The following is a 27,345-nucleotide window of genomic DNA, read 5'->3' as shown; positions in this document are numbered from 1 at the left end:
ATAGAATTTTGAATTATGTCTTGTTCAAGAATGCATTACTTGAATTCAACTCCAGAATGATCTTTTATCTCTATTTTGCTCTTTGTCATTGTCTTTTCCCTTTTTCAATTAAGGCATTACTTTAAAAATCTTCACAATACCACTTTTTTTATTTCAATTTAAGATGAACCATTCTAAAGGTCACAGAACAAGACTTTTCTTTTTAAATAGTATTCAACATTTGCGTGATGAAAATTATTCTTACATGTAAGGAGCCAATAATAAGGTGCTGCTGAGATTTAAACTCAGAACTTCCTGTTTACGAGACAGGCACTTTAACCACTTAGCCACAGCACCTACTGTAGTAACAATTAAGGAATCATTAATTTAGTATTGGCGATCAAATTCGGTGCCTGCAATAAAGATTCTTTATATGTATTCCAATGTTATAAAAGAAAGGATTCCTAATCTCTAAACAAGAATAACTATGTTGTTTTAAAAAAACTCTTTTTAAACTCAATTCCCTATATTGAATAGTTACAAATAATTGTTTTACATAAAAAAATCAATATTGCTCAAATTTAGTGATATATTTCATCTGTGACTTCCTCATTGATATACCATTTTCATTTTGCAATCACAGTATTGCTACTATAATCATGAGAACACTTTTATTTTTTATTAGGTTTAAGATGATCTGTTCAACAGAAAGATGAATCAGACTTTTCTAATTTAATTGTATCAAAGTACGACTTAATGAAAATAATTTTTTATTTAAGAATAAGAAAATGAAGGCGCTGCTGAGATTTGAACTCAGGATCTCCTGTTTACTAGACAGGCGCTTTAACCAACTAAGCCACAGCACCCTCTTGAAAATGCTTAAAGGGACAGTTTGCCTTATAGTTTTCAAGAAAATCCTGAGTTTTTCTCTTTCATAATCTTTTCTAAGTTCATACAATGCTCTACTCAATCACTTTAGATGAGAACACTCATCTTATTCATAAACACCTCATTAATATACTGCTTACCATATTCATAAAATTTTGAATTATGCCTTGTTCAAGAATGCATTACTTGAATTCAACTCCAGAATGATCTTTTATCTCTATTTTGCTCTTTGTCATTGTCTTTTCCCTTTTTCATTCAAGACATTACTTTAAAAATCTTCACAATACCACTTTTTTAAATTTCAATTTAAGATGAACCATTCTAAAGGTCACAGAACAAGACTTTTCTTTTTAAATAGTATTCAACATTTGCGTGATGAAAATTATTCTTACATGTAAGAGCCAATAATAAGGTGCTGCTGAGATTTGAACTCAGGATTTTCTGTTTACGAGACAGGCACTTTAACCACTTAGCCACAGCACCTTGTGTAGTAACAATGATGGAATCATTAATTTAGTATTGGCGATCAAATTCGGTGCCTGCAATAAAGATTCTTTATATGTATTCCATTGTTATAAAAGAAAGGATTCCTAATCTCTAAACAAGAATAACTATATGGTATTAAAAAAACTATTTTTAAACTCAATTCCCTTTATTGAATAGTTACAAATAATTGTTTTACATAAAAACATCAATATTGCTCAAATTTAGGGTAATATTTCAACTGTGACTTCCTCATTGATATACCTTTTTCATTTTGCGATCACAGTATTGCTACTATAATCATGAGAACACTTTTATTTTTTATGAGGTTTAAGATGATCTGTTCAACAGAAAGATGAATCAGACTTTTCTAATTTAATTGTATCAAAGTACGACTAAATGAAAATAATTTTTTATTTAAGAATAAGAAAATGAAGGCGCTGCTGAGATTTGAACTCAGGATCTCCTGTTTACTAGACAGGCGCTTTAACCAACTAAGCCACAGCACCCTCTTGAAAATGCTTAAAGGGACAGTTTGCCTTATAGTTTTCAAGAAAATCCTGAGTTTTTCTCTTTCATAATCTTTTCTAAGTTCATACAATGCTCTACTCAATCACTTTAGATGATAACACTCATCTTATTCATAAACACCTCATTAATATACTGCTTATCATATTCATAAAATTTTTAATTATGCCTTGTTCAAGAATGCATTACTTGAATTCAACTCCAGAATGATCTTTTATCTCTATTTTGCTCTTTGTCATTGTCTTTTCCCTTTTTCATTCAAGGCATTACTTTAAAAATCTTCACAAAACCACTTTTTTAAATTTTAATTTAAGATGAACCATTCTAAAGGTCACAGAACAAGACTTTTCTTTTTAAATAGTATACAACATTTGCGTGATGAAAATGATTCTTACATGTAGGGAGCCAATAATAAAGTGCTGTTGAGATTTGAACTCAGGATTTCCTGTTTACGAGACAGGCACTTCAACCACTTAGCCACAGCACCTACTGTGGTAACAATGAAGGAATCATTAATTTAATATTGGCGATCGAATTCGGTGCCTGCAATAAAGATTCTTTATATGTATTCCATTGTTATAAAAGAAAGGATTCCTAATCTCTAAACAAGAATAACTATGTGGTATTAAAAAAAACTCTTTTTAAACTCAATTCCCTATATTGAATAGTTACAAATAATTGTTTTACATAAACATATCAATATTGCTCAAATTTAGGGTTATATTTAATCTGTGACTTCCTCATTGATATACAATTTTCATTTTGCGATCACAGTATTGCTACTATAATCATGAGAACACTTTTATTTTTTATTAGGTTTAAGATGATCTGTTCAACAGAAAGATGAATCAGACTTTTCTAATTTAATTCTATCAAAGTACGACTTAATGAAAATAATTTTTTATTTAAGAATAAGAAAATGAAGGCGCTGCTGAGATTTGAACTCAGGATCTCCTGTTTACTAGACAGGTGCTTTAACAAGCTAAGCCACAGCACCCTCTTGAAAATACCTAAAGGGACAGTTTGCCTTATAGTTTTCAAGAAAATCCTGAGTTTTTCTCTTTCATAATCTTTTCTAAGTTCATACAATGCTCTACTCAATCACTTTAGATGAGAACACTCATCTTATTCATAAACACCTCATTAATATACTGCTTACCATATTCATAAAATTTTAAATTATGCCTTGTTCAAGAATGCATTACTTGAATTCAACTCCAGAATGATCTTTTATCTCTATTTTGCTCTTTGTCATTGTCTTTTCCCTTTTTCATTCAAGACATTACTTTAAAAATCTTCACAATACCACTTTTTTAAATTTCAAATCAAGATGAACCATTCTAAAGGTCACAGAACAAGACATTTCTTTTTAAATAGTATTCAACATTTGCGTGATGAAAATGATTCTTACATGTAGGGAGGCAATAATAAAGTGCTGTTGAGATTTGAACTCAGGATTTCCTGTTTACGAGACAGGCACTTTAACCACTTAGCCAAAGCACCTACTGTAGTAACAATGAAGGAATCATTAATTTAATATTGGCGATTGAATCCGGTGCCTGCAATAAAGATTCTTTATATGTATTCCATTGTTATAAAAGAAAGGATTCCTAATCTCTAAACAAGAATAACTATATGGTATTAAAAAAAACTCTTTTTAAACTCAATTCCCTTTATTGAATAGTTACAAATAATTGTTTTACATAAAAACATCAATATTGCTCAAATTTAGGGTAATATTTCAACTGTGACTTCCTCATTGATATACCTTTTTCATTTTGCGATCACAGTATTGCTACTATAATCATGAGAACACTTTTATTTTTTATTAGGTTTAAGATGATCTGTTCAACAGAAAGATGAATCAGACTTTTCTAATTTAATTGTATCAAAGTACGACTTAATGAAAATATTTTTTTATTTAAGAATAAGAAAATGAACGCGCTGCTGAGATTTGAACTCAGGATCTCCTGTTTACTAGACAGGCGCTTTAACCAACTAAGCCACAGCACCCTCTTGAAAATGCTTAAAGGGACAGTTTGCCTTATAGTTTTCTAGAAAATCCTGAGTTTTTCTCTTTCATAATCTCTTCTAAGTTCATACAATGCTCTACTCAATCACTTTAGATGAGAACACTCATCTTATTCATAAACACCTCTTTAATATACTGCTTACCATATTCATAGAATTTTGAATTATGCCTTGTTCAAGATTGCATTACTTGAATTCAACTCCAGAATGATCTTTTATCTCTATTTTGCTCTTTGTCATTGTCTTTTCCTTTTTTCATTCAAGGCATTACTTTAAAAATCTTCACAATACCACTTTTTTATTTCAATTTAATATGAACCATTCTAAAGGTCACAGAACAAGACTTTTCTTTTCAAATAGTATTCAACATTTGCGTGATGAAAATTATTCTTACATGTAAGGAGCCAATAATAAGGTGCTGTTGAAATCTGAACTCAGGATTTCATGTTTACGAGACAGGCACTTTAACCACTTAGCGACAGCACCTAGTGTAGTAATAATGAAAGAATCATTAATTTAGTATTGGCGATTGAATTCAGTGCCTGCAATAAAGATTCTTTATATGTATTCCAATGTTATAAAAGAAAGGATTCCTAATCTCTAAACAAGAATAACTATGGGGTATTAAAAAAAACTCTTTTTAAACTCAATTCCCTATATTGAATAGTTACAAATAATTGTTTTACATAAACAAATCAATATTGCTCAAATTTAGGGTTATATTTAATCTGTGACTTCTTCATTGAGATACCATTTTCATTTTGCAATCACAGTATTGCTACTATAATCATGAGAACACTTTTATTTTTTATCAGGTTTAAGATGATCTGTTAAACAGAAAGATGAATCAGACTTTTCTAATTTAATTGTATCAAAGTCCGACTTAATGAAAATTATTTTTTATTTAAGAATAAGAAAATGAAGGCACTTCTGAGATTTGAGCTCAGGATCTCTTGTTTACTAGACAGGCGCTTTAACCAACTAAGCCACAGTACCCTCTTGAAAATGCTTAAAGGGACAGTTTGCCTTATAGTTTTCAAGAAAATCCTGAGTTTTTCTCTTTCATAATCTTTTCTAAGTTCATACAATGCTCTACTCAATCACTTTAGATGAGAACAGTCATCTCATTCATAAACACATCATTAATATACTGCTTACCATATTCATAGAATTTTAAATTATGCCTTGTTCAAGAATGCATTACTTGAATTCAACTCCAGAATGATCTTTTATCTCTATTTTGCTCTTTGTCATTGTCTTTTCCCTTTTTCATTCAAGGCATTACTTTAAAAATCTTCACAATACCACATTTTTTCTTTCAATTTAAGATGAACCATTCTAAAGGTCACAGAACTTTTCTTTTTAAATAGTATTCAACATTTGTGTGATGAAAAATATTCTTACATGTAATGAGCCAATAATAAGGTGCTGCTGAGATTTGAACTCTGGATTTCCTGTTTACGAGACAGGGACTTTAACAACTTAGCCACAGCACCTACTGTAGTAACAATGAAGGAATCATTAATTTAGTATTGCCGATCGAATTCGGTGCCTGCATTAAAGATTCTTTATATGTATTCCAATGTTATAAAAGAAAGGATTCCTAATCTCTAAACAAAAATTACTATGTGGTATTAAAAAAAACTCTTTTTAAACTCAATTCCCTATATTGAATAGTTACAAATATTTGTTTTACATAAAAACATCAATATTGCTCAACTTTAGGGTTATATTTCATCTGTGATTTCCTCATTTATATACCATTTTCATTTTGAAATCACAGTATTGCTACTATAATCATGAGAACACTGATTATTTATCAGGTTTAAGATGATCTGTTCAACAGAAAGATGAATCAGACTTTTCTAATTTAATTGTACCAAAGTACGAATTAATGAAAATACGTTTTTTATTTAAGAATAGGATAAAGAAGGCGCTGATGAGATTTGAACTCAGGATCACCTGTTTACTAGACAGGCGCATTAACCAGCTAAGCCACAGGACCCTCTTGAAAATGCATTAAGTCACAGTTTGCCTTATAGTTTTCAAGAAAATGCTGAGTTTTTCACTTTCATAATCTTCACTAAGTTCATACAATGCTCTACTCAATCACTTTAGACGAGAACACTCATCTTATTCATAAACACGTCATTAATATACTGCTTACTATATTCATAGAATTTTGAATTATGTCTTGTTCAAGAATGCATTACTTGAATTCAACTCCAGAATGATCTTTTATCTCTATTTTGCTCTTTGTCATTGTCTTTTCCCTTTTTCAATTAAGGCATTACTTTAAAAATCTTCACAATACCACTTTTTTTATTTCAATTTAAGATGAACCATTCTAAAGGTCACAGAACAAGACTTTTCTTTTTAAATAGTATTCAACATTTGCGTGATGAAAATTATTCTTACATGTAAGGAGCCAATAATAAGGTGCTGCTGAGATTTAAACTCAGAACTTCCTGTTTACGAGACAGGCACTTTAACCACTTAGCCACAGCACCTACTGTAGTAACAATTAAGGAATCATTAATTTAGTATTGGCGATCAAATTCGGTGCCTGCAATAAAGATTCTTTATATGTATTCCAATGTTATAAAAGAAAGGATTCCTAATCTCTAAACAAGAATAACTATGTTGTTTTAAAAAAACTCTTTTTAAACTCAATTCCCTATATTGAATAGTTACAAATAATTGTTTTACATAAAAAAATCAATATTGCTCAAATTTAGTGATATATTTCATCTGTGACTTCCTCATTGATATACCATTTTCATTTTGCAATCACAGTATTGCTACTATAATCATGAGAACACTTTTATTTTTTATTAGGTTTAAGATGATCTGTTCAACAGAAAGATGAATCAGACTTTTCTAATTTAATTGTATCAAAGTACGACTTAATGAAAATAATTTTTTATTTAAGAATAAGAAAATGAAGGCACTTCTGAGATTTGAGCTCAGGATCTCCTGTTTACTAGACAGGCGCTTTTACCAGCTAAGCCACAGTACCCTCTTGAAAATGCTTTAAGGGACAGTTTGCCTTATAGTTTTCAAGAAAATCCTGAGTTTTTCTCTTTCATAATCTTTTCTAAGTTCATACAATGCTCTACTCAATCACTTTAGATGAGAACACTCATCTTATTCATAAACACCTCATTAATATACTGCTTACCATATTCATAAAATTTTGAATTATGCCTTGTTCAAGAATGCATTACTTGAATTCAACTCCAGAATGATCTTTTATCTCTATTTTGCTCTTTGTCGTTGTCTTTTCCCTTTTTCATTCAAGACATTACTTTAAAAATCTTCACAATACCACTTTTTTAAATTTCAATTTAAGATGAACCATTCTAAAGGTCACAGAACAAGACTTTTCTTAAATAGTATTCAACATTTGCGTGATGAAAATGATTCTTACATGTAGGGAGCCAATAATAAAGTGCTGTTGAGATTTGAACTCAGGATTTCCTGTTTACGAGACAGGCACTTTAACCACTTAGCCACAGCACCTACTGTAGTAATAATGAAGGAATCATTAATTTAATATTGGCGATCGAATCCGGTGCCTGCAATAAAGATTCTTTATATGTATTCCATTGTTATAAAAGAAAGGATTCCTAATCTCTAAACAAGAATAACTATATGGTATTAAAAAAAACTATTTTTAAACTCAATTCCCTTTATTGAATAGTTACAAATAATTGTTTTACATAAAAACATCAATATTGCTCAAATTTAGGGTAATATTTCAACTGTGACTTCCTCATTGATATACCTTTTTCATTTTGCGATCACAGTATTGCTACTATAATCATGAGAACACTTTTATTTTTTATTAGGTTTAAGATGATCTGTTCAACAGAAAGATGAATCAGACTTTTCTGATTTAATTGTATCAAAGTACGACTTAATGAAAATAATTTTTTATTTAAGAATAAGAAAATGAAGGCGCTGCTGAGATTTGAACTCAGGATCTCCTGTTTACTAGACAGGCGCTTTAACCAACTAAGCCACAGCACCCTCTTGAAAATGCTTAAATGGACAGTTTGCCTTATAGTTTTCAAGAAAATCCTGAGTTTTTCTCTTTCATAATCTTTTCTAAGTTCATACAATGCTCTACTCAATCACTTTAGATGAGAACACTCATCTTATTCATAAACACCTCATTAATATACTGCTTACCATATTCATAAAATTTTGAATTATGCCTTGTTCAAGAATGCATTACTTGAATTCAACTCCAGAATGATCTTTTATCTCTATTTTGCTCTTTGTCATTGTCTTTTCCCTTTTTCATTCAAGACATTACTTTAAAAATCTTCACAATACCACTTTTTTAAATTTCAATTTAAGATGAACCATTCTAAAGGTCACAGAACAAGACTTTTCTTTTTAAATAGTATTCAACATTTGCGTGATGAAAATTATTCTTACATGTAAGAGCCAATAATAAGGTGCTGCTGAGATTTGAACTCAGGATTTTCTGTTTACGAGACAGGCACTTTAACCACTTAGCCACAGCACCTTGTGTAGTAACAATGATGGAATCATTAATTTAATATTGGCGATCAAATTCGGTGCCTGCAATAAAGATTCTTTATATGTATTCCATTGTTATAAAAGAAAGGATTCCTAATCTCTAAACAAGAATAACTATATGGTATTAAAAAAACCTATTTTTAAACTCAATTCCCTTTATTGAATAGTTACAAATAATTGTTTTACATAAAAACATCAATATTGCTCAAATTTAGGGTAATATTTCAACTGTGACTTCCTCATTGATATACCTTTTTCATTTTGCGATCACAGTATTGCTACTATAATCATGAGAACACTTTTATTTTTTATGAGGTTTAAGATGATCTGTTCAACAGAAAGATGAATCAGACTTTTCTAATTTAATTGTATCAAAGTACGACTAAATGAAAATAATTTTTTATTTAAGAATAAGAAAATGAAGGCGCTGCTGAGATTTGAACTCAGGATCTCCTGTTTACTAGACAGGCGCTTTAACCAACTAAGCCACAGCCCCCTCTTGAAAATGCTTAAAGGGACAGTTTGCCTTATAGTTTTCAAGAAAATCCTGAGTTTTTCTCTTTCATAATCTTTTCTAAGTTCATACAATGCTCTACTCAATCACTTTAGATGATAACACTCATCTTATTCATAAACACCTCATTAATATACTGCTTATCATATTCATAAAATTTTTAATTATGCCTTGTTCAAGAATGCATTACTTGAATTCAACTCCAGAATGATCTTTTATCTCTATTTTGCTCTTTGTCATTGTCTTTTCCCTTTTTCATTCAAGGCATTACTTTAAAAATCTTCACAAAACCACTTTTTTAAATTTTAATTTAAGATGAACCATTCTAAAGGTCACAGAACAAGACTTTTCTTTTTAAATAGTATACAACATTTGCGTGATGAAAATGATTCTTACATGTAGGGAGCCAATAATAAAGTGCTGTTGAGATTTGAACTCAGGATTTCCTGTTTACGAGACAGGCACTTCAACCACTTAGCCACAGCACCTACTGTGGTAACAATGAAGGAATCATTAATTTAATATTGGCGATCGAATTCGGTGCCTGCAATAAAGATTCTTTATATGTATTCCATTGTTATAAAAGAAAGGATTCCTAATCTCTAAACAAGAATAACTATGTGGTATTAAAAAAAACTCTTTTTAAACTCAATTCCCTATATTGAATAGTTACAAATAATGGTTTTACATAAACATATCAATATTGCTCAAATTTAGGGTTATATTTAATCTGTGACTTCCTCATTGATATACAATTTTCATTTTGCGATCACAGTATTGCTACTATAATCATGAGAACACTTTTATTTTTTATTAGGTTTAAGATGATCTGTTCAACAGAAAGATGAATCAGACTTTTCTAATTTAATTCTATCAAAGTACGACTTAATGAAAATAATTTTTTATTTAAGAATAAGAAAATGAAGGCGCTGCTGAGATTTGAACTCAGGATCTCCTGTTTACTAGACAGGTGCTTTAACAAGCTAAGCCACAGCACCCTCTTGAAAATACCTAAAGGGACAGTTTGCCTTATAGTTTTCAAGAAAATCCTGAGTTTTTCTCTTTCATAATCTTTTCTAAGTTCATACAATGCTCTACTCAATCACTTTAGATGAGAACACTCATCTTATTCATAAACACCTCATTAATATACTGCTTACCATATTCATAAAATTTTAAATTATGCCTTGTTCAAGAATGCATTACTTGAATTCAACTCCAGAATGATCTTTTATCTCTATTTTGCTCTTTGTCATTGTCTTTTCCCTTTTTCATTCAAGACATTACTTTAAAAATCTTCACAATACCACTTTTTTAAATTTCAAATTAAGATGAACCATTCTAAAGGTCACAGAACAAGACATTTCTTTTTAAATAGTATTCAACATTTGCGTGATGAAAATGATTCTTACATGTAGGGAGGCAATAATAAAGTGCTGTTGAGATTTGAACTCAGGATTTCCTGTTTACGAGACAGGCACTTTAACCACTTAGCCAAAGCACCTACTGTAGTAACAATGAAGGAATCATTAATTTAATATTGGCGATTGAATCCGGTGCCTGCAATAAAGATTCTTTATATGTATTCCATTGTTATAAAAGAAAGGATTCCTAATCTCTAAACAAGAATAACTATATGGTATTAAAAAAAACTCTTTTTAAACTCAATTCCCTTTATTGAATAGTTACAAATAATTGTTTTACATAAAAACATCAATATTGCTCAAATTTAGGGTAATATTTCAACTGTGACTTCCTCATTGATATACCTTTTTCATTTTGCGATCACAGTATTGCTACTATAATCATGAGAACACTTTTATTTTTTATTAGGTTTAAGATGATCTGTTCAACAGAAAGATGAATCAGACTTTTCTAATTTAATTGTATCAAAGTACGACTTAATGAAAATATTTTTTTATTTAAGAATAAGAAAATGAACGCGCTGCTGAGATTTGAACTCAGGATCTCCTGTTTACTAGACAGGCGCTTTAACCAACTAAGCCACAGCACCCTCTTGAAAATGCTTAAAGGGACAGTTTGCCTTATAGTTTTCTAGAAAATCCTGAGTTTTTCTCTTTCATAATCTCTTCTAAGTTCATACAATGCTCTACTCAATCACTTTAGATGAGAACACTCATCTTATTCATAAACACCTCTTTAATATACTGCTTACCATATTCATAGAATTTTGAATTATGCCTTGTTCAAGATTGCATTACTTGAATTCAACTCCAGAATGATCTTTTATCTCTATTTTGCTCTTTGTCATTGTCTTTTCCTTTTTTCATTCAAGGCATTACTTTAAAAATCTTCACAATACCACTTTTTTATTTCAATTTAATATGAACCATTCTAAAGGTCACAGAACAAGACTTTTCTTTTCAAATAGTATTCAACATTTGCGTGATGAAAATTATTCTTACATGTAAGGAGCCAATAATAAGGTGCTGTTGAAATCTGAACTCAGGATTTCATGTTTACGAGACAGGCACTTTAACCACTTAGCGACAGCACCTAGTGTAGTAATAATGAAAGAATCATTAATTTAGTATTGGCGATTGAATTCAGTGCCTGCAATAAAGATTCTTTATATGTATTCCAATGTTATAAAAGAAAGGATTCCTAATCTCTAAACAAGAATAACTATGGGGTATTAAAAAAAACTCTTTTTAAACTCAATTCCCTATATTGAATAGTTACAAATAATTGTTTTACATAAACAAATCAATATTGCTCAAATTTAGGGTTATATTTAATCTGTGACTTCTTCATTGAGATACCATTTTCATTTTGCAATCACAGTATTGCTACTATAATCATGAGAACACTTTTATTTTTTATCAGGTTTAAGATGATCTGTTAAACAGAAAGATGAATCAGACTTTTCTAATTTAATTGTATCAAAGTCCGACTTAATGAAAATTATTTTTTATTTAAGAATAAGAAAATGAAGGCACTTCTGAGATTTGAGCTCAGGATCTCTTGTTTACTAGACAGGCGCTTTAACCAACTAAGCCACAGTACCCTCTTGAAAATGCTTAAAGGGACAGTTTGCCTTATAGTTTTCAAGAAAATCCTGAGTTTTTCTCTTTCATAATCTTTTCTAAGTTCATACAATGCTCTACTCAATCACTTTAGATGAGAACAGTCATCTCATTCATAAACACATCATTAATATACTGCTTACCATATTCATAGAATTTTAAATTATGCCTTGTTCAAGAATGCATTACTTGAATTCAACTCCAGAATGATCTTTTATCTCTATTTTGCTCTTTGTCATTGTCTTTTCCCTTTTTCATTCAAGGCATTACTTTAAAAATCTTCACAATACCACATTTTTTCTTTCAATTTAAGATGAACCATTCTAAAGGTCACAGAACTTTTCTTTTTAAATAGTATTCAACATTTGTGTGATGAAAAATATTCTTACATGTAATGAGCCAATAATAAGGTGCTGCTGAGATTTGAACTCTGGATTTCCTGTTTACGAGACAGGGACTTTAACAACTTAGCCACAGCACCTACTGTAGTAACAATGAAGGAATCATTAATTTAGTATTGCCGATCGAATTCGGTGCCTGCATTAAAGATTCTTTATATGTATTCCAATGTTATAAAAGAAAGGATTCCTAATCTCTAAACAAAAATTACTATGTGGTATTAAAAAAAACTCTTTTTAAACTCAATTCCCTATATTGAATAGTTACAAATATTTGTTTTACATAAAAACATCAATATTGCTCAACTTTAGGGTTATATTTCATCTGTGATTTCCTCATTTATATACCATTTTCATTTTGAAATCACAGTATTGCTACTATAATCATGAGAACACTGATTATTTATCAGGTTTAAGATGATCTGTTCAACAGAAAGATGAATCAGACTTTTCTAATTTAATTGTACCAAAGTACGAATTAATGAAAATACGTTTTTTATTTAAGAATAGGATAAAGAAGGCGCTGATGAGATTTGAACTCAGGATTACCTGTTTACTAGACAGGCGCATTAACCAGCTAAGCCACAGGACCCTCTTGAAAATGCTTTAAGTCACAGTTTGCCTTATAGTTTTCAAGAAAATGCTGAGATTTTCACTTTCATAATCTTCACTAAGTTCATACAATGCTCTACTCAATCACTTTAGACGAGAACACTCATCTTATTCATAAACACGTCATTAATATACTGCTTACTATATTCATAGAATTTTGAATTATGTCTTGTTCAAGAATGCATTACTTGAATTCAACTCCAGAATGATCTTTTATCTCTATTTTGCTCTTTGTCATTGTCTTTTCCCTTTTTCAATTAAGGCATTACTTTAAAAATCTTCACAATACCACTTTTTTTATTTCAATTTAAGATGAACCATTCTAAAGGTCACAGAACAAGACTTTTCTTTTTAAATAGTATTCAACATTTGCGTGATGAAAATTATTCTTACATGTAAGGAGCCAATAATAAGGTGCTGCTGAGATTTAAACTCAGAACTTCCTGTTTACGAGACAGGCACTTTAACCACTTAGCCACAGCACCTACTGTAGTAACAATTAAGGAATCATTAATTTAGTATTGGCGATCAAATTCGGTGCCTGCAATAAAGATTCTTTATATGTATTCCAATGTTATAAAAGAAAGGATTCCTAATCTCTAAACAAGAATAACTATGTTGTTTTAAAAAAACTCTTTTTAAACTCAATTCCCTATATTGAATAGTTACAAATAATTGTTTTACATAAAAAAATCAATATTGCTCAAATTTAGTGATATATTTCATCTGTGACTTCCTCATTGATATACCATTTTCATTTTGCAATCACAGTATTGCTACTATAATCATGAGAACACTTTTATTTTTTATTAGGTTTAAGATGATCTGTTCAACAGAAAGATGAATCAGACTTTTCTAATTTAATTGTATCAAAGTACGACTTAATGAAAATAATTTTTTATTTAAGAATAAGAAAATGAAGGCACTTCTGAGATTTGAGCTCAGGATCTCCTGTTTACTAGACAGGCGCTTTTACCAGCTAAGCCACAGTACCCTCTTGAAAATGCTTTAAGGGACAGTTTGCCTTATAGTTTTCAAGAAAATCCTGAGTTTTTCTCTTTCATAATCTTTTCTAAGTTCATACAATGCTCTACTCAATCACTTTAGATGAGAACACTCATCTTATTCATAAACACCTCATTAATATACTGCTTACCATATTCATAAAATTTTGAATTATGCCTTGTTCAAGAATGCATTACTTGAATTCAACTCCAGAATGATCTTTTATCTCTATTTTGCTCTTTGTCGTTGTCTTTTCCCTTTTTCATTCAAGACATTACTTTAAAAATCTTCACAATACCACTTTTTTAAATTTCAATTTAAGATGAACCATTCTAAAGGTCAGAGAACAAGACTTTTCTTAAATAGTATTCAACATTTGCGTGATGAAAATGATTCTTACATGTAGGGAGCCAATAATAAAGTGCTGTTGAGATTTGAACTCAGGATTTCCTGTTTACGAGACAGGCACTTTAACCACTTAGCCACAGCACCTACTGTAGTAATAATGAAGGAATCATTAATTTAATATTGGCGATCGAATCCGGTGCCTGCAATAAAGATTCTTTATATGTATTCCATTGTTATAAAAGAAAGGATTCCTAATCTCTAAACAAGAATAACTATATGGTATTAAAAAAAACTATTTTTAAACTCAATTCCCTTTATTGAATAGTTACAAATAATTGTTTTACATAAAAACATCAATATTGCTCAAATTTAGGGTAATATTTCAACTGTGACTTCCTCATTGATATACCTTTTTCATTTTGCGATCACAGTATTGCTACTATAATCATGAGAACACTTTTATTTTTTATTAGGTTTAAGATGATCTGTTCAACAGAAAGATGAATCAGACTTTTCTGATTTAATTGTATCAAAGTACGACTTAATGAAAATAATTTTTTATTTAAGAATAAGAAAATGAAGGCGCTGCTGAGATTTGAACTCAGGATCTCCTGTTTACTAGACAGGCGCTTTAACCAACTAAGCCACAGCACCCTCTTGAAAATGCTTAAAGGGACAGTTTGCCTTATAGTTTTCAAGAAAATCCTGAGTTTTTCTCTTTCATAATCTTTTCTAAGTTCATACAATGCTCTACTCAATCACTTTAGATGAGAACACTCATCTTATTCATAAACACCTCATTAATATACTGCTTACCATATTCATAAAATTTTGAATTATGCCTTGTTCAAGAATGCATTACTTGAATTCAACTCCAGAATGATCTTTTATCTCTATTTTGCTCTTTGTCATTGTCTTTTCCCTTTTTCATTCAAGACATTACTTTAAAAATCTTCACAATACCACTTTTTTAAATTTCAATTTAAGATGAACCATTCTAAAGGTCACAGAACAAGACTTTTCTTTTTAAATAGTATTCAACATTTGCGTGATGAAAATTATTCTTACATGTAAGAGCCAATAATAAGGTGCTGCTGAGATTTGAACTCAGGATTTTCTGTTTACGAGACAGGCACTTTAACCACTTAGCCACAGCACCTTGTGTAGTAACAATGATGGAATCATTAATTTAATATTGGCGATCAAATTCGGTGCCTGCAATAAAGATTCTTTATATGTATTCCATTGTTATAAAAGAAAGGATTCCTAATCTCTAAACAAGAATAACTATATGGTATTAAAAAAACCTATTTTTAAACTCAATTCCCTTTATTGAATAGTTACAAATAATTGTTTTACATAAAAACATCAATATTGCTCAAATTTAGGGTAATATTTCAACTGTGACTTCCTCATTGATATACCTTTTTCATTTTGCGATCACAGTATTGCTACTATAATCATGAGAACACTTTTATTTTTTATGAGGTTTAAGATGATCTGTTCAACAGAAAGATGAATCAGACTTTTCTAATTTAATTGTATCAAAGTACGACTAAATGAAAATAATTTTTTATTTAAGAATAAGAAAATGAAGGCGCTGCTGAGATTTGAACTCAGGATCTCCTGTTTACTAGACAGGCGCTTTAACCAACTAAGCCACAGCACCCTCTTGAAAATGCTTAAAGGGACAGTTTGCCTTATAGTTTTCAAGAAAATCCTGAGTTTTTCTCTTTCATAATCTTTTCTAAGTTCATACAATGCTCTACTCAATCACTTTAGATGATAACACTCATCTTATTCATAAACACCTCATTAATATACTGCTTATCATATTCATAAAATTTTTAATTATGCCTTGTTCAAGAATGCATTACTTGAATTCAACTCCAGAATGATCTTTTATCTCTATTTTGCTCTTTGTCATTGTCTTTTCCCTTTTTCATTCAAGGCATTACTTTAAAAATCTTCACAAAACCACTTTTTTAAATTTTAATTTAAGATGAACCATTCTAAAGGTCACAGAACAAGACTTTTCTTTTTAAATAGTATACAACATTTGCGTGATGAAAATGATTCTTACATGTAGGGAGCCAATAATAAAGTGCTGTTGAGATTTGAACTCAGGATTTCCTGTTTACGAGACAGGCACTTCAACCACTTAGCCACAGCACCTACTGTGGTAACAATGAAGGAATCATTAATTTAATATTGGCGATCGAATTCGGTGCCTGCAATAAAGATTCTTTATATGTATTCCATTGTTATAAAAGAAAGGATTCCTAATCTCTAAACAAGAATAACTATGTGGTATTAAAAAAAACTCTTTTTAAACTCAATTCCCTATATTGAATAGTTACAAATAATGGTTTTACATAAACATATCAATATTGCTCAAATTTAGGGTTATATTTAATCTGTGACTTCCTCATTGATATACAATTTTCATTTTGCGATCACAGTATTGCTACTATAATCATGAGAACACTTTTATTTTTTATTAGGTTTAAGATGATCTGTTCAACAGAAAGATGAATCAGACTTTTCTAATTTAATTCTATCAAAGTACGACTTAATGAAAATAATTTTTTATTTAAGAATAAGAAAATGAAGGCGCTGCTGAGATTTGAACTCAGGATCTCCTGTTTACTAGACAGGTGCTTTAACAAGCTAAGCCACAGCACCCTCTTGAAAATACCTAAAGGGACAGTTTGCCTTATAGTTTTCAAGAAAATCCTGAGTTTTTCTCTTTCATAATCTTTTCTAAGTTCATACAATGCTCTACTCAATCACTTTAGATGAGAACACTCATCTTATTCATAAACACCTCATTAATATACTGCTTACCATATTCATAAAATTTTAAATTATGCCTTGTTCAAGAATGCATTACTTGAATTCAACTCCAGAATGATCTTTTATCTCTATTTTGCTCTTTGTCATTGTCTTTTCCCTTTTTCATTCAAGACATTACTTTAAAAATCTTCACAATACCACTTTTTTAAATTTCAAATTAAGATGAACCATTCTAAAGGTCACAGAACAAGACATTTCTTTTTAAATAGTATTCAACATTTGCGTGATGAAAATGATTCTTACATGTAGGGAGGCAATAATAAAGTGCTGTTGAGATTTGAACTCAGGATTTCCTGTTTACGAGACAGGCACTTTAACCACTTAGCCAAAGCACCTACTGTAGTAACAATGAAGGAATCATTAATTTAATATTGGCGATTGAATCCGGTGCCTGCAATAAAGATTCTTTATATGTATTCCATTGTTATAAAAGAAAGGATTCCTAATCTCTAAACAAGAATAACTATATGGTATTAAAAAAAACTCTTTTTAAACTCAATTCCCTTTATTGAATAGTTACAAATAATTGTTTTACATAAAAACATCAATATTGCTCAAATTTAGGGTAATATTTCAACTGTGACTTCCTCATTGATATACCTTTTTCATTTTGCGATCACAGTATTGCTACTATAATCATGAGAACACTTTTATTTTTTATTAGGTTTAAGATGATCTGTTCAACAGAAAGATGAATCAGACTTTTCTAATTTAATTGTATCAAAGTACGACTTAATGAAAATATTTTTTTATTTAAGAATAAGAAAATGAACGCGCTGCTGAGATTTGAACTCAGGATCTCCTGTTTACTAGACAGGCGCTTTAACCAACTAAGCCACAGCACCCTCTTGAAAATGCTTAAAGGGACAGTTTGCCTTATAGTTTTCTAGAAAATCCTGAGTTTTTCTCTTTCATAATCTCTTCTAAGTTCATACAATGCTCTACTCAATCACTTTAGATGAGAACACTCATCTTATTCATAAACACCTCTTTAATATACTGCTTACCATATTCATAGAATTTTGAATTATGCCTTGTTCAAGATTGCATTACTTGAATTCAACTCCAGAATGATCTTTTATCTCTATTTTGCTCTTTGTCATTGTCTTTTCCTTTTTTCATTCAAGGCATTACTTTAAAAATCTTCACAATACCACTTTTTTATTTCAATTTAATATGAACCATTCTAAAGGTCACAGAACAAGACTTTTCTTTTCAAATAGTATTCAACATTTGCGTGATGAAAATTATTCTTACATGTAAGGAGCCAATAATAAGGTGCTGTTGAAATCTGAACTCAGGATTTCATGTTTACGAGACAGGCACTTTAACCACTTAGCGACAGCACCTAGTGTAGTAATAATGAAAGAATCATTAATTTAGTATTGGCGATTGAATTCAGTGCCTGCAATAAAGATTCTTTATATGTATTCCAATGTTATAAAAGAAAGGATTCCTAATCTCTAAACAAGAATAACTATGGGGTATTAAAAAAAACTCTTTTTAAACTCAATTCCCTATATTGAATAGTTACAAATAATTGTTTTACATAAACAAATCAATATTGCTCAAATTTAGGGTTATATTTAATCTGTGACTTCTTCATTGAGATACCATTTTCATTTTGCAATCACAGTATTGCTACTATAATCATGAGAACACTTTTATTTTTTATCAGGTTTAAGATGATCTGTTAAACAGAAAGATGAATCAGACTTTTCTAATTTAATTGTATCAAAGTCCGACTTAATGAAAATTATTTTTTATTTAAGAATAAGAAAATGAAGGCACTTCTGAGATTTGAGCTCAGGATCTCTTGTTTACTAGACAGGCGCTTTAACCAACTAAGCCACAGTACCCTCTTGAAAATGCTTAAAGGGACAGTTTGCCTTATAGTTTTCAAGAAAATCCTGAGTTTTTCTCTTTCATAATCTTTTCTAAGTTCATACAATGCTCTACTCAATCACTTTAGATGAGAACAGTCATCTCATTCATAAACACATCATTAATATACTGCTTACCATATTCATAGAATTTTAAATTATGCCTTGTTCAAGAATGCATTACTTGAATTCAACTCCAGAATGATCTTTTATCTCTATTTTGCTCTTTGTCATTGTCTTTTCCCTTTTTCATTCAAGGCATTACTTTAAAAATCTTCACAATACCACATTTTTTCTTTCAATTTAAGATGAACCATTCTAAAGGTCACAGAACTTTTCTTTTTAAATAGTATTCAACATTTGTGTGATGAAAAATATTCTTACATGTAATGAGCCAATAATAAGGTGCTGCTGAGATTTGAACTCTGGATTTCCTGTTTACGAGACAGGGACTTTAACAACTTAGCCACAGCACCTACTGTAGTAACAATGAAGGAATCATTAATTTAGTATTGCCGATCGAATTTGGTGCCTGCATTAAAGATTCTTTATATGTATTCCAATGTTATAAAAGAAAGGATTCCTAATCTCTAAACAAAAATTACTATGTGGTATTAAAAAAAACTCTTTTTAAACTCAATTCCCTATATTGAATAGTTACAAATATTTGTTTTACATAAAAACATCAATATTGCTCAACTTTAGGGTTATATTTCATCTGTGATTTCCTCATTTATATACCATTTTCATTTTGAAATCACAGTATTGCTACTATAATCATGAGAACACTGATTATTTATCAGGTTTAAGATGATCTGTTCAACAGAAAGATGAATCAGACTTTTCTAATTTAATTGTACCAAAGTACGAATTAATGAAAATACGTTTTTTATTTAAGAATAGGATAAAGAAGGCGCTGATGAGATTTGAACTCAGGATCACCTGTTTACTAGACAGGCGCATTAACCAGCTAAGCCACAGGACCCTCTTGAAAATGCTTTAAGTCACAGTTTGCCTTATAGTTTTCAAGAAAATGCTGAGTTTTTCACTTTCATAATCTTCACTAAGTTCATACAATGCTCTACTCAATCACTTTAGACGAGAACACTCATCTTATTCATAAACACGTCATTAATATACTGCTTACTATATTCATAGAATTTTGAATTATGTCTTGTTCAAGAATGCATTACTTGAATTCAACTCCAGAATGATCTTTTATCTCTATTTTGCTCTTTGTCATTGTCTTTTCCCTTTTTCAATTAAGGCATTACTTTAAAAATCTTCACAATACCACTTTTTTTATTTCAATTTAAGATGAACCATTCTAAAGGTCACAGAACAAGACTTTTCTTTTTAAATAGTATTCAACATTTGCGTGATGAAAATTATTCTTACATGTAAGGAGCCAATAATAAGGTGCTGCTGAGATTTAAACTCAGAACTTCCTGTTTACGAGACAGGCACTTTAACCACTTAGCCACAGCACCTACTGTAGTAACAATTAAGGAATCATTAATTTAGTATTGGCGATCAAATTCGGTGCCTGCAATAAAGATTCTTTATATGTATTCCAATGTTATAAAAGAAAGGATTCCTAATCTCTAAACAAGAATAACTATGTTGTTTTAAAAAAACTCTTTTTAAACTCAATTCCCTATATTGAATAGTTACAAATAATTGTTTTACATAAAAAAATCAATATTGCTCAAATTTAGTGATATATTTCATCTGTGACTTCCTCATTGATATACCATTTTCATTTTGCAATCACAGTATTGCTACTATAATCATGAGAACACTTTTATTTTTTATTAGGTTTAAGATGATCTGTTCAACAGAAAGATGAATCAGACTTTTCTAATTTAATTGTATCAAAGTACGACTTAATGAAAATAATTTTTTATTTAAGAATAAGAAAATGAAGGCACTTCTGAGATTTGAGCTCAGGATCTCCTGTTTACTAGACAGGCGCTTTTACCAGCTAAGCCACAGTACCCTCTTGAAAATGCTTTAAGGGACAGTTTGCCTTATAGTTTTCAAGAAAATCCTGAGTTTTTCTCTTTCATAATCTTTTCTAAGTTCATACAATGCTCTACTCAATCACTTTAGATGAGAACACTCATCTTATTCATAAACACCTCATTAATATACTGCTTACCATATTCATAAAATTTTGAATTATGCCTTGTTCAAGAATGCATTACTTGAATTCAACTCCAGAATGATCTTTTATCTCTATTTTGCTCTTTGTCGTTGTCTTTTCCCTTTTTCATTCAAGACATTACTTTAAAAATCTTCACAATACCACTTTTTTAAATTTCAATTTAAGATGAACCATTCTAAAGGTCACAGAACAAGACTTTTCTTAAATAGTATTCAACATTTGCGTGATGAAAATGATTCTTACATGTAGGGAGCCAATAATAAAGTGCTGTTGAGATTTGAACTCAGTATTTCCTGTTTACGAGACAGGCACTTTAAACACTTAGCCACAGCACCTACTGTAGTAATAATGAAGGAATCATTAATTTAATATTGGCGATCGAATCCGGTGCCTGCAATAAAGATTCTTTATATGTATTCCATTGTTATAAAAGAAAGGATTCCTAATCTCTAAACAAGAATAACTATATGGTATTAAAAAAAACTATTTTTAAACTCAATTCCCTTTATTGAATAGTTACAAATAATTGTTTTACATAAAAACATCAATATTGCTCAAATTTAGGGTAATATTTCAACTGTGACTTCCTCATTGATATACCTTTTTCATTTTGCGATCACAGTATTGCTACTATAATCATGAGAACACTTTTATTTTTTATTAGGTTTAAGATGATCTGTTCAACAGAAAGATGAATCAGACTTTTCTGATTTAATTGTATCAAAGTACGACTTAATGAAAATAATTTTTTATTTAAGAATAAGAAAATGAAGGCGCTGCTGAGATTTGAACTCAGGATCTCCTGTTTACTAGACAGGCGCTTTAACCAACTAAGCCACAGCACCCTCTTGAAAATGCTTAAAGGGACAGTTTGCCTTATAGTTTTCAAGAAAATCCTGAGTTTTTCTCTTTCATAATCTTTTCTAAGTTCATACAATGCTCTACTCAATCACTTTAGATGAGAACACTCATCTTATTCATAAACACCTCATTAATATACTGCTTACCATATTCATAAAATTTTGAATTATGCCTTGTTCAAGAATGCATTACTTGAATTCAACTCCAGAATGATCTTTTATCTCTATTTTGCTCTTTGTCATTGTCTTTTCCCTTTTTCATTCAAGACATTACTTTAAAAATCTTCACAATACCACTTTTTTAAATTTCAATTTAAGATGAACCATTCTAAAGGTCACAGAACAAGACTTTTCTTTTTAAATAGTATTCAACATTTGCGTGATGAAAATTATTCTTACATGTAAGAGCCAATAATAAGGTGCTGCTGAGATTTGAACTCAGGATTTTCTGTTTACGAGACAGGCACTTTAACCACTTAGCCACAGCACCTTGTGTAGTAACAATGATGGAATCATTAATTTAGTATTGGCGATCAAATTCGGTGCCTGCAATAAAGATTCTTTATATGTATTCCATTGTTATAAAAGAAAGGATTCCTAATCTCTAAACAAGAATAACTATATGGTATTAAAAAAAACTATTTTTAAACTCAATTCCCTTTATTGAATAGTTACAAATAATTGTTTTACATAAAAACATCAATATTGCTCAAATTTAGGGTAATATTTCAACTGTGACTTCCTCATTGATATACCTTTTTCATTTTGCGATCACAGTATTGCTACTATAATAATGAGAACACTTTTATTTTTTATGAGGTTTAAGATGATCTGTTCAACAGAAAGATGAATCAGACTTTTCTAATTTAATTGTATCAAAGTACGACTAAATGAAAATAATTTTTTATTTAAGAATAAGAAAATGAAGGCGCTGCTGAAATTTGAACTTAGGATCACCTGTTTACTAGACAGGCGCTTTAACCAACTAAGCCACAGCACCCTCTTGAAAATGCTTAAAGGGACAGTTTGCCTTATAGTTTTCAAGAAAATCCTGAGTTTTTCTCTTTCATAATCTTTTCTAAGTTCATACAATGCTCTACTCAATCACTTTAGATGATAACACTCATCTTATTCATAAACACCTCATTAATATACTGCTTATCATATTCATAAAATTTTTAATTATGCCTTGTTCAAGAATGCATTACTTGAATTCAACTCCAGAATGATCTTTTATCTCTATTTTGCTCTTTGTCATTGTCTTTTCCCTTTTTCATTCAAGGCATTACTTTAAAAATCTTCACAAAACCACTTTTTTAAATTTTAATTTAAGATGAACCATTCTAAAGGTCACAGAACAAGACTTTTCTTTTTAAATAGTATACAACATTTGCGTGATGAAAATGATTCTTACATGTAGGGAGCCAATAATAAAGTGCTGTTGAGATTTGAACTCAGGATTTCCTGTTTACGAGACAGGCACTTCAACCACTTAGCCACAGCACCTACTGTGGTAACAATGAAGGAATCATTAATTTAATATTGGCGATCGAATCCGGTGCCTGCAATAAAGATTCTTTATATGTATTCCATTGTTATAAAAGAAAGGATTCCTAATCTCTAAACAAGAATAACTATATGGTATTAAAAAAAACTCTTTTTAAACTCAATTCCCTTTATTGAATAGTTACAAATAATTGTTTTACATAAAAACATCAATATTGCTCAAATTTAGGGTAATATTTCAACTGTGACTTCCTCATTGATATACCTTTTTCATTTTGCGATCACAGTATTGCTACTATAATCATGAGAACACTTTTATTTTTTATTAGGTTTAAGATGATCTGTTCAACAGAAAGATGAATCAGACTTTTCTAATTTAATTGTATCAAAGTACGACTTAATGAAAAAAATTTTTTATTTAAGAATAAGAAAATGAACGCGCTGCTGAGATTTGAACTCAGGATCTCCTGTTTACTAGACAGGCGCTTTAACCAACTAAGCCACAGCACCCTCTTGAAAATGCTTAAAGGGACAGTTTGCCTTATAGTTTTCTAGAAAATCCTGAGTTTTTCTCTTTCATAATCTCTTCTAAGTTCATACAATGCTCTACTCAATCACTTTAGATGAGAACACTCATCTTATTCATAAACACCTCTTTAATATACTGCTTACCATATTCATAGAATTTTGAATTATGCCTTGTTCAAGATTGCATTACTTGAATTCAACTCCAGAATGATCTTTTATCTCTATTTTGCTCTTTGTCATTGTCTTTTCCTTTTTTCATTCAAGGCATTACTTTAAAAATCTTCACAATACCACTTTTTTATTTCAATTTAATATGAACCATTCTAAAGGTCACAGAACAAGACTTTTCTTTTCAAATAGTATTCAACATTTGCGTGATGAAAATTATTCTTACATGTAAGGAGCCAATAATAAGGTGCTGTTGAAATCTGAACTCAGGATTTCATGTTTACGAGACAGGCACTTTAACCACTTAGCGACAGCACCTAGTGTAGTAATAATGAAGGAATCATTAATTTAGTATTGGCGATTGAATTCGGTGCCTGCAATAAAGATTCTTTATATGTATTCCAATGTTATAAAAGAAAGGATTCCTAATCTCTAAACAAGAATAACTATGGGGTATTAAAAAAAACTCTTTTTAAACTCAATTCCCTATATTGAATAGTTACAAATAATTGTTTTACATAAACAAATCAATATTGCTCAAATTTAGGGTTATATTTAATCTGTGACTTCTTCATTGAGATACCATTTTCATTTTGCAATCACAGTATTGCTACTATAATCATGAGAACACTTTTATTTTTTATCAGGTTTAAGATGATCTGTTAAACAGAAAGATGAATCAGACTTTTCTAATTTAATTGTATCAAAGTCCGACTTAATGAAAATTATTTTTTATTTAAGAATAAGAAAATGAAGGCACTTCTGAGATTTGAGCTCAGGATCTCCTGTTTACTAGACAGGCGCTTTAACCAACTAAGCCACAGTACCCTCTTGAAAATGCTTAAAGGGACAGTTTGCCTTATAGTTTTCAAGAAAATCCTGAGTTTTTCTCTTTCATAATCTTTTCTAAGTTCATACAATGCTCTACTCAATCACTTTAGATGAGAACAGTCATCTCATTCATAAACACATCATTAATATACTGCTTACCATATTCATAGAATTTTAAATTATGCCTTGTTCAAGAATGCATTACTTGAATTCAACTCCAGAATGATCTTTTATCTCTATTTTGCTCTTTGTCATTGTCTTTTCCCTTTTTCATTCAAGGCATTACTTTAAAAATCTTCACAATACCACATTTTTTCTTTCAATTTAAGATGAACCATTCTAAAGGTCACAGAACTTTTCTTTTTAAATAGTATTCAACATTTGTGTGATGAAAAATGTTCTTACATGTAATGAGCCAATAATAAGGTGCTGCTGAGATTTGAACTCTGGATTTCCTGTTTACGAGACAGGGACTTTAACAACTTAGCCACAGCACCTACTGTAGTAACAATGAAGGAATCATTAATTTAGTATTGCCGATCGAATTCGGTGCCTGCATTAAAGATTCTTTATATGTATTCCAATGTTATAAAAGAAAGGATTCCTAATCTCTAAACAAAAATTACTATGTGGTATTAAAAAAAACTCTTTTTAAACTCAATTCCCTATATTGAATAGTTACAAATATTTGTTTTACATAAAAACATCAATATTGCTCAACTTTAGGGTTATATTTCATCTGTGATTTCCTCATTTATATACCATTTTCATTTTGAAATCACAGTATTGCTACTATAATCATGAGAACACTGATTATTTATCAGGTTTAAGATGATCTGTTCAACAGAAAGATGAATCAGACTTTTCTAATTTAATTGTACCAAAGTACGAATTAATGAAAATACGTTTTTTATTTAAGAATAGGATAAAGAAGGCGCTGATGAGATTTGAACTCAGGATCACCTGTTTACTAGACAGGCGCATTAACCAGCTAAGCCACAGGACCCTCTTGAAAATGCTTTAAGTCACAGTTTGCCTTATAGTTTTCAAGAAAATGCTGAGTTTTTCACTTTCATAATCTTCACTAAGTTCATACAATGCTCTACTCAATCACTTTAGACGAGAACACTCATCTTATTCATAAACACGTCATTAATATACTGCTTACTATATTCATAGAATTTTGAATTATGCCTTGTTCAAGATTGCATTACTTGAATTCAACTCCAGAATGATCTTTTATCTCTATTTTGCTCTTTGTCATTGTCTTTTCCTTTTTTCATTCAAGGCATTACTTTAAAAATCTTCACAATACCACTTTTTTATTTCAATTTAATATGAACCATTCTAAAGGTCACAGAACAAGACTTTTCTTTTCAAATAGTATTCAACATTTGCGTGATGAAAATTATTCTTACATGTAAGGAGCCAATAATAAGGTGCTGTTGAAATCTGAACTCAGGATTTCATGTTTACGAGACAGGCACTTTAACCACTTAGCGACAGCACCTAGTGTAGTAATAATGAAGGAATCATTAATTTAGTATTGGCGATTGAATTCGGTGCCTGCAATAAAGATTCTTTATATGTATTCCAATGTTATAAAAGAAAGGATTCCTAATCTCTAAACAAGAATAACTATGGGGTATTAAAAAAAACTCTTTTTAAACTCAATTCCCTATATTGAATAGTTACAAATAATTGTTTTACATAAACAAATCAATATTGCTCAAATTTAGGGTTATATTTAATCTGTGACTTCTTCATTGAGATACCATTTTCATTTTGCAATCACAGTATTGCTACTATAATCATGAGAACACTTTTATTTTTTATCAGGTTTAAGATGATCTGTTAAACAGAAAGATGAATCAGACTTTTCTAATTTAATTGTATCAAAGTCCGACTTAATGAAAATTATTTTTTATTTAAGAATAAGAAAATGAAGGCACTTCTGAGATTTGAGCTCAGGATCTCCTGTTTACTAGACAGGCGCTTTAACCAACTAAGCCACAGTACCCTCTTGAAAATGCTTAAAGGGACAGTTTGCCTTATAGTTTTCAAGAAAATCCTGAGTTTTTCTCTTTCATAATCTTTTCTAAGTTCATACAATGCTCTACTCAATCACTTTAGATGAGAACAGTCATCTCATTCATAAACAC

The 27,345-nt window shown here is 30.1% G+C and overlaps 19 non-coding genes across 19 annotated transcripts; all 19 read right to left on the bottom strand.

Annotated features, from left to right (window-relative positions):
* Positions 1-263: 263 nt before the first annotated feature.
* TRNAT-CGU (transfer RNA threonine (anticodon CGU)) lies at positions 264-336 on the bottom strand. The gene has a single exon. It is a non-coding gene; the product is annotated as a tRNA-Thr (tRNA).
* A 435-nt stretch (positions 337-771) lies between these two features.
* TRNAT-AGU (transfer RNA threonine (anticodon AGU)) lies at positions 772-845 on the bottom strand. The gene has a single exon. It is a non-coding gene; the product is annotated as a tRNA-Thr (tRNA).
* Positions 846-1,277: 432 nt separating this feature from the next.
* Positions 1,278-1,350, bottom strand: TRNAT-CGU (transfer RNA threonine (anticodon CGU)). Its single transcript has one exon. It is a non-coding gene; the product is annotated as a tRNA-Thr (tRNA).
* A 435-nt stretch (positions 1,351-1,785) lies between these two features.
* Positions 1,786-1,859, bottom strand: TRNAT-AGU (transfer RNA threonine (anticodon AGU)). The gene has a single exon. It is a non-coding gene; the product is annotated as a tRNA-Thr (tRNA).
* Positions 1,860-3,814: 1,955 nt separating this feature from the next.
* Positions 3,815-3,891, bottom strand: TRNAT-AGU (transfer RNA threonine (anticodon AGU)). The gene has a single exon. It is a non-coding gene; the product is annotated as a tRNA-Thr (tRNA).
* A 2,455-nt stretch (positions 3,892-6,346) lies between these two features.
* On the bottom strand, positions 6,347-6,419 carry TRNAT-CGU (transfer RNA threonine (anticodon CGU)). Its single transcript has one exon. It is a non-coding gene; the product is annotated as a tRNA-Thr (tRNA).
* A 1,448-nt stretch (positions 6,420-7,867) lies between these two features.
* On the bottom strand, positions 7,868-7,941 carry TRNAT-AGU (transfer RNA threonine (anticodon AGU)). Its single transcript has one exon. It is a non-coding gene; the product is annotated as a tRNA-Thr (tRNA).
* Positions 7,942-8,373: 432 nt separating this feature from the next.
* TRNAT-CGU (transfer RNA threonine (anticodon CGU)) lies at positions 8,374-8,446 on the bottom strand. The gene has a single exon. It is a non-coding gene; the product is annotated as a tRNA-Thr (tRNA).
* Positions 8,447-8,882: 436 nt separating this feature from the next.
* TRNAT-AGU (transfer RNA threonine (anticodon AGU)) lies at positions 8,883-8,956 on the bottom strand. Its single transcript has one exon. It is a non-coding gene; the product is annotated as a tRNA-Thr (tRNA).
* Positions 8,957-10,911: 1,955 nt separating this feature from the next.
* TRNAT-AGU (transfer RNA threonine (anticodon AGU)) lies at positions 10,912-10,988 on the bottom strand. The gene has a single exon. It is a non-coding gene; the product is annotated as a tRNA-Thr (tRNA).
* A 2,455-nt stretch (positions 10,989-13,443) lies between these two features.
* Positions 13,444-13,516, bottom strand: TRNAT-CGU (transfer RNA threonine (anticodon CGU)). Its single transcript has one exon. It is a non-coding gene; the product is annotated as a tRNA-Thr (tRNA).
* Positions 13,517-14,964: 1,448 nt separating this feature from the next.
* TRNAT-AGU (transfer RNA threonine (anticodon AGU)) lies at positions 14,965-15,038 on the bottom strand. The gene has a single exon. It is a non-coding gene; the product is annotated as a tRNA-Thr (tRNA).
* A 432-nt stretch (positions 15,039-15,470) lies between these two features.
* TRNAT-CGU (transfer RNA threonine (anticodon CGU)) lies at positions 15,471-15,543 on the bottom strand. Its single transcript has one exon. It is a non-coding gene; the product is annotated as a tRNA-Thr (tRNA).
* A 436-nt stretch (positions 15,544-15,979) lies between these two features.
* TRNAT-AGU (transfer RNA threonine (anticodon AGU)) lies at positions 15,980-16,053 on the bottom strand. Its single transcript has one exon. It is a non-coding gene; the product is annotated as a tRNA-Thr (tRNA).
* Positions 16,054-18,008: 1,955 nt separating this feature from the next.
* TRNAT-AGU (transfer RNA threonine (anticodon AGU)) lies at positions 18,009-18,085 on the bottom strand. Its single transcript has one exon. It is a non-coding gene; the product is annotated as a tRNA-Thr (tRNA).
* A 2,455-nt stretch (positions 18,086-20,540) lies between these two features.
* On the bottom strand, positions 20,541-20,613 carry TRNAT-CGU (transfer RNA threonine (anticodon CGU)). The gene has a single exon. It is a non-coding gene; the product is annotated as a tRNA-Thr (tRNA).
* Positions 20,614-22,061: 1,448 nt separating this feature from the next.
* On the bottom strand, positions 22,062-22,135 carry TRNAT-AGU (transfer RNA threonine (anticodon AGU)). The gene has a single exon. It is a non-coding gene; the product is annotated as a tRNA-Thr (tRNA).
* A 432-nt stretch (positions 22,136-22,567) lies between these two features.
* TRNAT-CGU (transfer RNA threonine (anticodon CGU)) lies at positions 22,568-22,640 on the bottom strand. The gene has a single exon. It is a non-coding gene; the product is annotated as a tRNA-Thr (tRNA).
* A 1,449-nt stretch (positions 22,641-24,089) lies between these two features.
* On the bottom strand, positions 24,090-24,166 carry TRNAT-AGU (transfer RNA threonine (anticodon AGU)). The gene has a single exon. It is a non-coding gene; the product is annotated as a tRNA-Thr (tRNA).
* Positions 24,167-27,345: the final 3,179 nt, after the last annotated feature.

Source organism: Triturus cristatus, chromosome 12 (genome assembly GCF_964204655.1).
Source record: "Triturus cristatus chromosome 12, aTriCri1.1, whole genome shotgun sequence".
NCBI lineage: Eukaryota > Metazoa > Chordata > Amphibia > Caudata > Salamandridae > Triturus > Triturus cristatus.
This window is presented reverse-complemented; position numbering and strand designations above follow the sequence as displayed.